Here is an 11,047-nt window from a genome sequence, read left to right as displayed (position 1 = left end):
TACAAACTGATTTGGTTCCAAATATACAGTTGCCATACGTACCTTTTGTGTGTTTTGCACATTATTGAGATCGAAGAATTGCTCCATCTGTAATATCCATGTGGCGGGATCCTTGCCATCAAACTTCCTCATATCGATTTTTGGAATATGGTGATTCTTCGATCCAACATTAGCGTCTATGGAATCATGATTAACATTTCTTTTGTTCTCATCATGAGTTTCCTTTAGTACCCTTTCACCCTTAGTGACCATTTCTTGTAGCAACTTATTCATATTTATCTTCAATTCGTCCATGTCTGTCTTCAAATCTATCTTCAAATCATCCATCTTAGCTTCCACGTCAATCATCTTAGCTTCTACACCTTTCTTTAAATAGTCCATCTTAGCTTCTACACCTTTCTTTAAACCATCCATCTTAGCTTCTACATCTTTCTTTCAACCATCCATCTTAGATTCTGTTCCTTTTTGTGCAAGGGACAGTTGTTGCACTTGGTCTTGTAATTTTGATATATCATGTTGCATTTCTTCCTCTTCTTCATGAGTCATGCTAGAGCTTTCAGGTTCCTTACTAGGTGTTTGCATTTTCTTTCCTCGGGGCATCAGTTACCGATAATAATGCTCTACTATGCCCTTTGAATTCCTTCAAAATAAATTTTCAAACCAAGCTTAAGCAAAAATTTAAGAAAATTTACACACCTTTTTTCACTTTGTAGGAGCTCGATATTGCCTCTGATGTATCTCTGTACTTTCCAATCATCTAGTTCTGAATTTGTGATATGTAGTAGCCCTCTGTGTCCTCTTTCCAATGCCACAAGTCTGACCCCAATTGGATTCTCCAAGGAAGAGTTATGTGAAATCTCCCACAGTGACTTTCTTTTAGACTAGTTCAGTAGAGCGAACTTGTACGACATGCCACGAGTCACTGTTTCAACCTTTGGATCTGAAACACGCATACAAGAAACTACAGTCCATCCTCTTTCTGTACCTTCTTACGAAATTTCAATCCGATCCCCAGAGAGAAAGTTATGACGATTTTCCCCAGGTCACCTGTTTTGAATGTAATTCAGGAGTCTGCAAAAAGACCAACTTCCTCAGATCATATCTCCGCAAATATTGTGCGAAAAGCTCTGAAATTCGGACCCAAGGTTCAACGCGATTTCTTCTCAAATGGGTTTTTTTTGCGACTTCTGAAACGTCACAGAAAAAAAGTTATAGCGAAAATGCCACGATGACCTGTTTGGAGCAGCGAAACCCTAGAATCCAAAGCTCTGATACCAAATGTTATGAAACCAGCTCAAGAAAAGATAGAAAAGATAGATCAACGCCTTAGAATTCAGCCTCTTCGAGGGGGAAACCTCCTTTACATTACATAAATGAACAATTCTTGGATGATTCAAATGACAAAACCTCCTTTCTATATATAGGAGTCTAAGGAGTCACAATATAATCCAGCCGACCTAACAATAATAATATAAAGCCACAAAAATAACAATAGAGGGATTCTATGGGGCACAGAAATAACAATATGGTGGTAATAGGGGCACAACAATATAAATAAGGGGTATAACTACAATAGTAATAGGGTAATCACTAGTATTATAGGGACCCAACAATTAATTCTTGGCATATATGCTTGATGTGAAGTTGCCCACTTCTCCTAGATCTTGAAGTTGATCCCTCATCTCAAAGATCTTCATGAAGTATGGAGCTATTCCTTCCTTTGATATCTTCATCTTGTACAAATCATTTCGTAGAGATATCACTTCTCCAACTATGCTTACCAAGAATAACTCTATTAGCTTGTCATATATTTCTTTTGAGGTTTAAAATTTTGAGACATAAGGAATGAGAGAGTCTTTGAAAGATACTATTATAATCCTTTAAGCTTTTGTATCATCCTTATTTTACTTGGCCAAGGTTTGAGTTTGTTCCTTAGCAGGGATAATGATATTCCCTTTGATGTGGTCTAGAAGTTAATTCTCTTTGAGAAGTAAATCAGTCCTCTTCTTCCATGCAAGGAAGTTAGTGGTCCCAACCAATTTGTTGTTTTCCTTGCAAAAATACATTGAGGTATATTCAAGAGGGGACATATAATTACTTGATAGAGTTTGAGATGTAGTGGACTTTCTTTCTTCTTGAAGACTTGATGGCTTGCCTTCCTTAGATCTTGATGTTCTTCAAGTTGCTTTCTCTAAATGGATTTGCTTGATGATGAGATTTGTTTGATGACTTGACTTTGTAGTGATTTTCCTTTTGAAGATGGTGTAGCTTGATGTAGGCCCCTCTTTGATTTTCTCTTCTTGTAGGTGCCTTTATATAAGGCTTTTCTTCTTGCTTTGTAGTCTTCCTTGATGAATGATAGATGGTAGACCTTCTTTTCCTTGATGTGATTGAGACTTCTTGTCTTGATGCTTCAACCTTGTAGATGTTATTGAGATGTTCTTCCGTGATGAGTCACCTTATGCATGTTCTTGAGATGCCCTTTTCTTGATGTGTCACCTTAGCTTTGATACCATGTTGAAGAATCTATGTCAATGAGGTATAGTAGGATTCTTTTAGACTTGATAACAATTTGTGAAACTCTTTTACAATTTATCTTGTTAGCTTAATATTCTTCTCTTCTTATTAATTCATGTGTGTTTACTTCATCAAACTGCTACCGAAAACATAAGAACAAGAACACAAGATGTTGGCTCTCTGCAAGGGCAAAGCCTCTCTCTCTTAGAGAGGAAAACCCTTTCATAAATTTCTCTTATTGAAGCTTCTTTTTGATCAGTGCTAAACCCTAGACCCCTAATAATAATATAATCCAAGAACAAGTCAAGTCCTTCCTTCTTCCTGCACTTTGTTTCCCGACACTTCATCCTCCTTCTTCTAACACTTCATTCCCCAGTACTTCGTCCTCCTTCTTCCTTCTTCGACTGGAGATAGACCTTGTTTATGTGAGCTCTAGAAGAGATACTTATCTTTTATACTTAGTGAGATCCTTCACCTATGGATACACCTTCCTTCTCTTGACCAACCAAGTTTCTTCTTGATGTGTAGTTGTAGGCTTGATGTGAGAGCACAACAACCCTAGTTTCTCGCATGTGTGGGTGGTTTCCTTGAATATTAGGCTCCTTTGACCTTTTCTTGGGAGAGCCTCTTCTTCGCTTGAGTAGGAGGCCTTATAGGCCTAACTTTCTAGCCCAAACGATAATATATATATGACTGTGATCTTGTTGCTGATGTAAGCGTACACTGTCCTCTATTTCTCGCACGTGTGACTAATTTTCACCCTAAAAACAATCCCTTCAACTTCGGTTTAGACTTCTCCTTCTTCACTACACTAGAGGCTCCTTAAACTCGAATTTTCTTCACCTTTTCTCGACTATATTTCTTTGCTGATTTCAGAGGTGTGTTGGCTTTTCATTGGAGGAGTGAAGAACCTCTATAAACATAGGACTGTCCCTCCTTTAGGCCGACTTCAGGATAGTTCACCGACTTCATTTTTCTTCTTCATTTTTTCTCCTTTGAAAATGTCATTGCCTAGAGAGGAATTGTCTTTGATTGGAGGGATATTCTTTGACTCTTATACAAATATATACATGGTGTAACATGCCCTTAAGGGTCTTCAACATTTTCTTTTGACTCTTTGACTCACCTATAGCACTTTGACATGTGATAAACCTATTTCAGTGAGCAATAAACTCATTGATAATATAACAAAAATAATATTTCTTTTCTTGAATAAATACAAATATCAAAAGTACATTTATGAAAATTGAACCTAGTTACACTTTCTTCAACACAAATATGCCCAACTTTGTTGTAGGCTCTAGTTATTTCCTTGCTTCCTTGGAAACATGACAATAAATTGATGATCCAAAGATCCTGAAGTGTGACACAACTGATTTCTCCCCTGAAAGAGCTTCCTCTAGCGTACTCATGCCAAGAATCCTGTGAGGACTCCCATTCTGCAAATAGATCTTTGTGTTGCACACTTCAACCCACAAGTGTAGAGGTAGGTTTTGGTCATGCAAAATCACCCGTGCTGCTCCCACAAGAATTCTGTTCTTCCTCTCAGCCACCCCATTCTATTGTGGGTTATGAGGTCTTTTCAACTCCTATTGAATGCCTTTATTTGCACATAAATTTTTAAACTCATTTGACACATACTTACCACCGTTATCAATCCTGAGAGCCTTCACTTTCCTGCCAATATCTTTCTCAACAAGTTCTTTAAACTCAACAAATTTGGAGAATGTCTGGTCTTTATTATGCCTGAAGTAGATCCAACACTTCTGTGAGAAATCATCTATAAATATAACATAATACCTGTGCTTGGTAGTGGAGACTATCGAGAAAGGTCCACATACATCAGAGTGGATCCTTTCAAGGATTGCATGTGCCCTACTGTCCTGATCATTGAAGGTGGATTTTATGTACTTCCCCAAGGTACACCCTTTGCATGTATCCCACTTCTCTAGTGCTCCTTTGGGGAGGCTTGTAGAACTATGTTGCATGATCTTCAAAGCACCATGATGCAAATGGCCAAGTCTTGTATGCAGTAATTCACCGACATCTCAGATTTTCACCTTCTTTTCTTTTGTGCTCAATGCTTCACAATCTTCCACATCTAGTTTATATAGGTTCTTCACTCGAACCTTGATTTTCTTCACTTGTCTCGTGGCAATATATCTCAGGAAAACCTTCCTCTTGCTAAATATCACATCGTAGCCACAATCTTCCAACACCATGACATAAACTAGATTCTTCTTTAGACCTGGTACATACATCACATCCTTGAGCCTAAGAGGGGAGCCAAACTCCCTCTGAAAAGTAACCATACCAATTCCAGCTCAATACCTTTGATCATCTCCCATCTTGATGTGCATCTGGAAATCCTTCTCCTCCAAGTCACTGAAAAAATATTTGTTGCTTGTCATGTGGAATGAGGCACCTTTATGGAGATACCACACAATACCCATCACTGTACTTTCCATGCATGTAATGAGTGTAAAATCAAGTTCAAACTGTGAAGCCAAGGCTTCACCCACTAATCCTAATGCAGTCTTCTTGCTTGCCTTCTTGTGTGGACATTTCATGGTATAGTGTCCCAGTTCATGACAATGAAAGCACTTGATTTTGGACAAGTATTTCTTCTTTACCCCTTGACCAGCTTATGATTTGGATTAGGATTTCTTCCCTTTCCATTTCTTTGCCTTTCATCCAAGGGACAATTCTCTTCATCCTCACCCTTTGATGAAGTCCCATCTCCGTTGCTCCACCTTATTTATTCCTGCATTAGATTAGACCAGAACCGCTCACAGCTTGGTAGTTTCTCTCTACCATTTACTAAATCTTGATAACTATGCCAACTCTTGGGAAGGCCCAAGAGGGATAGAGCTACCAAATATTCTTCAGGGACAGTACCATCTAAGCCACCAAGTTCATCACGACATTGTGTAAACCTACTCAGGTACTGCAGAATTGTTTCATTCTTTTGCATCTTAATACTTCGAAGCTTGTCCTTGAGTGCCAACTTCCTATGGTCACTATTGTTCTCAAACAACTCTGTCAGTGTTTTCCACATCGTGAATGAAGTCTCTTTCCCATGGATATTTGAGACAATATGATCTCGAACTCCCTCCAATATGATCCTCCTCGCTTTAGCCACATCCTTCTTCCACTGAGCAAGATCTTGGGCATCAGATGATGGGGGTTTTTCTACTTCTGTCTTGATGTATTCTAACAACCTATTATCATCCAATATTTCCTCCATTCAGATCTTCCATGCCATAAAATTTGTGGTTCCTTTCAAATCATACTCGAGCCTGAGTCCTTTGAAGGCCATCTTCTCAATCCTGGAGAAAACCTGTAACATTGATCTTCAAATTCGAACCTCCTGCAATGAAAACTTCAAAATCTCTTCTCTAATGTGAATCTAGCTTTGATACCATGTAGAAATTAATGTGTAGATTCTAAACTTCTCATGAAATTTTCTAAATCATCAGACTAGAAGCTCCTCTACTAATCTGCGAAAGTAAATTCACGATCAATAACACAAATCATTAACATGTGTGAAAATCTAGAAACCCCTATCCTATTGCAGCGATTGGAAAATTTTCACTTAATTGTTTTTTTTAATTAACAATTTATTTATTGTTTCCTACAAAAAATACTAAATAACTCACACTACAACCTACACAAATAAAACTGTGGAAGAATAAACGTTGGAATAAATGTTAGCACACATACATAAAGTTACACAGTTATTTTTGGACAACCGGAAAAACCCAACTTGGGAAAAATGATGCAACAATGAGGGTTTTATTATATTATGCATTAGTGAAATTTGAGTACATCTATGGATGCCCAACTAGAAATCACAAACAAAAAGAAAATATGAGCAAAATACTGAAGGGAGTTACACTTCTCCCACAAGAAATCTCTGGCTCGACTTTCCCTATCAAAAACTCGGCCTCCTCGAGAATTGCATCAGGCTCTACGCTGCTCTGCATAGCTAGCTGAACGACTTGCTTCAGACTGGGATCAGATGAAGTCATTATACCTTTAGATGTCGAGAAAAGAATCTCTCTGGCTCTCTGGGACTCGTTCCCAGCCTCTGAAACTGAGAACGATTTTTCTCCTCTCCAAATTGAACTACCTGGCTAAAGTAACTGCGCTGCCCTTCAGCACTGTCTCTCTGGGATAATTCAACTCACTTCCTGCTGCCTCCCTGGATCTGGAAAATATTTCCTCCAGATCATTGTCTCTGCCCCTCACTCACTGCTTCTCTTTCACTGGATCTCTCTTTGGCAACTAACTATTGCTACTCAGGAAATCGATTTTCTCATGAAATCGAACCTCTCGAGTTCCTTCTCCAAGTGCCCATCGACTTCTTCTTATAATCCTCTCTTGGGACTCCAATGACCAAGATTAAATCTTAATCACTAGCTAGGATTAATTTCAAGTCGATCCATGTGAGTTTCTAGATCATTCATGCATTGACTTAATTAATTCTGATTAATTAGTCATATTCCCTAAGTTTAGACTCAGGAAATATTTAAAAATTGACTAATAATCTAATTAAGTCATTTCTAGGCGGAATTTCTAGAAACAATTTATGGGTTTTGGAGATCTCTTATATTCTGTCCTCTTCACAAAATTTTGTGGCTAGCATGGAAAATTTTAGGGGCTAATATTCATAGGTGGGCTAATTTTCCATGTTTTTTCCAAAAAAAAAGATTCACCAATTTCCATTTTTTATAAAAATGATTCGCCCAAATTTTACAATACAAAATTATTTTACGTTAAAAACCGCCAACATTATATAGAGAGTATATATAAAATCATATAAATTTGAATAGTTTTACAAATACATGAATAAACATTTTGTAATATGCATATTAGGGACTAGTGAGATTTGCCAATGTTTTTAAATGTCAAGATAATTTTCCATCCTTGAAATTTTCCCTGGTGGCTAGAACACATCCGATGGTACAAAAGATAACACTCCATCTTAGCGAGGAATGTGTTCTAGTGCTCTACTGCACATGTTGTGATATCACCCTGTCTCTGCATCATCTCCTATCACGTCATTGATGTCTGGCACTACTACCTACCAACCACTATGTAACTCTGATATGTGCTGCTGTTGACTTTATTGAACTGTTGATAACACTGCATTTGCACTGTAACTCCCTCTTTATCTATTGCTGCCGCACTGCAACATTTGCAACTAAAAAGCATCCTAAATACTGAATCAACTGTGATTAGTATAATGCATATGTCACCCAAGTCTCTGACTGCTACTAGTATCTGCGCTATCACTGAGGAATCTACACTGTTGCTGACTTTGCATTGTGCCACTTGCACTGTTGCCAACTTTGCATCTGTGCTCCTCAACATCTGACTACTACTAGACTCTGCATCTATCACTCTGGCATATGACTACATCAACTGCCACTGATCCATCCTGATACTGAAAACTGTGGGCCGCTGTAGCTACGTATTGATCCAAGAGGTGGAATCCTCAAGGATCCTGCCCATTTGTAGCGCTCTCAAGCTACAACAGGAATTCACCCCACTTTACTCCTAAGGGTATATCAACAAACATGGTGAAGTCTTCCCCTAGCCCGGAGGAAAGCTTATCAATCTTTGTTGAAGCTGCCTGCTAGTCCTACTTCTCATCTTTTTCCTTTTTCCTGAGAGGACACTAGGTATTGTAGTGATCGAGATCACACATTTGAAGCACTTGACCTTTGACAAGTCATTCTTCTTCTTTATTTGCTCCCCCTGTCCCTGATTGGGACCCTTCGATGCGAGGGCCACATTCTCCTCCTCCTTCACCTGTTTCTGTCCGCTGCTGCTGCCACTGATGGAACTCTTTAAAAGAGCTCGTCTCAACTCCTCCTACTGCAAATTGGACCACATCATGTCCCAACTTGGAAAGGTATCTCTGCCCAAAATACTTTGTAAAAACACCTGCCACACCTCAGAGACACTATTTAGTGCCAATCACACTAGCTCTATGGGTTGAGGCACTTCCCCAATAACTGACAACTGGTCTTGGACCTCCTGAATCCTGGTGAGGAAGGGGTCTATGCTTCCCCCTTTATGCATCTTGATGCATCTCAACTTCTCCTCTAAGTACATCTTCCATTGCTCGGAAGTGTCCTGGTACAACGTGGAGAGAGTCTCACACATCTCTCTGGAAGTCCCTTTTCCATCTATGTGTAAAAAAATGTGATCCCAAACACCATCTAGGATCAACCTCTTCGCCCACACGATCTCCTTTCTGTACTCCTTCAACTAATCTGCATCTTGGGGCACTACTACCACTGCATCTATGTATGTCTTCAAGCCAAACTCATCCAGAAGGAAGGACATCCTTGCCTCCTAGATGACATAGTTGGAAGCCCCATCCAACTTGTCCTAATCTCGAAGCCGAATAGTGGCCATCTCAGCAAATGTCAAAAATATCCTCTTCCCTTATGCTCAGCTTCTGCCAGGCTATTCGTACTTCCTTTTGGAGTGAGAAAATATTCTCACAATGAGTACTAGAAGTTCCTTGAGGATTTTTTTTACTTTTATTCCATTTGACGCTAGCTTTGCTCTAGAAAACTGCTACAAAACTACTGCATCTAGCTAGAGATCTGCTCTATGAAAATACTGGCCTGCTCCCTCTTCCTATGGAATCCCTTAATCTGGAAAGATCTAATTTTTCTGTCCTTATCTCAGAAAAATCGAATCTCCTCAAGAAATTTGGCCTCTTGGAAAATTGATTGCGCTACCCTCTGGGGTTTCGATTTGCTGCCCACATTGAACAACAAAACTCCTTCTTTCTTTGCTACTAAGCTCTTCGGCTTATCATTTGCGCTCTAATACCATGTGAACATTCGGAAACCCAAATCCTATTGCAACAACTTGAAATTATTCAACTAATTGTTATTTTTAATTAACAATTTATTTACTGTTTCATGAATAAACACTGGAAGAAATGCTAGCACACACACATAAAGTTACACATTTATTTTTGGAGAAATGTCCCCGGAAAAACCCAACTTGGGATAACCGGTGCAACAATGAGGGTTTTATTATATTATGCAACATTGAAATTTGAGTACATCTATGGATGCCCAACTGACAATCGAAACAACAAGAAAATATGAGTAAAATACTAAAGGGAATTACCCTTCTCCCACAAGACATATCTAGCACGACTTTCCCTATCAAAAACTCAACCTCATGGAGCACTGCATTAGCCTCTACACTGCTCTGCGTAGCTGGCTGGACGACTTACTTCAGACTGGGCTCAGATGAAGTCTTTCTACCTCTAGATGTTGAGAAAATCGTCTCTCTGTATCTTTGGGACTCCTTACCGACCTTTGGGACTCCTTTCAGTGTGAGTTTCTAGATCATTCACTATTTGACTTAATTATTTCTGATTAATTTGTCATATTCCCTAAGTTTCGACTTAGGAAATATTTATAAACTCACTAGTAATCTAATTTAGTCATTTCTAGGTGGAATTTCCAGAAAGGATTTATGGGTTTGGGAGATCTCTTGTATTCTAGACTCTCCACAAAATTTTGTGGCTAGAGCACATATGATGCTACAAAAACTAACAACATGCATCAAGATTCAACACGCATACACAAAGATTTATTTAGGGGAAAGCAACTGCTCAAAACCCCTTGTTATCTGTATTGCATTAATCAAAGAATATGGATGAATAAAATATGCTCTACTCAAGCTGCACCTGTATCTTCGATACTCTGTCTGATTGACTGACCTTGGCCAATACTTAGCCAAAATTTTGAGCCTCCAAGCTCTTATTTCCTTGTGTTATTCCTCGAGGAATTAGCCCTTATTGTTTAGGAAATTCCTCAATCTAGATTGTGCAATTCCTCTAGGTCCTTCTCTGACTGAATGCATGACATGTACAACTTGGAATAGTTTACAACTTATAGTACACTGCCCTTGAACTCCAATATCAACTAGGTAACTCAAAGTCTCTATGTGCAACAATTATTTTGGGTTGATTGATCAGTTAACTAGATGATCACTTTGTTGAAAATAGCAACAAGAAATGCTAAAAATAGCATTTCAGGGTATACTCCAACTCTGTTGGAAATAACAAAAAATAGAAATGCTAAAAATAGCATTTCTATAAATAGCATTTCAGGATAGATTCCAATTTTAATTAGTCCCTGAATTAAAATTTGAATTTAGTCTCACTAGCTGTTTGAAAAATAATTAATTAATTCATCCTGAGTTAATTAGTTGGAGAAAATCAAGCATGAAGTCTATGTGAAGACATGCAACAATTATCCCTTTGATTAAGGAAGTTATCCCTTAATTAAGGAGATAAGGATGAGTTGTAATCAGTTAGCTCAATTAACTGAGTTAAGTCCAGTTAAATTAGTTCCAAACAGTTTAAGGAACAAATTGTGAGTTCGATCAGTTAATGCATGCATGCATGCAACTAGTGTTCTCCAGATAACTGAATATTCTCTCATAAATAACTCATGCATGTCAGTTTAGAGAAAGATCCAGTTGA

This window comes from Pinus tabuliformis, chromosome 8, assembly GCF_031772625.1.
Source record: "Pinus tabuliformis cultivar Carrire ecotype Pingquan chromosome 8, CPIR1, whole genome shotgun sequence".
Classification (NCBI taxonomy): domain Eukaryota; kingdom Viridiplantae; phylum Streptophyta; class Pinopsida; order Pinales; family Pinaceae; genus Pinus; species Pinus tabuliformis.
Note: the sequence above shows the minus strand (reverse complement) of the source record.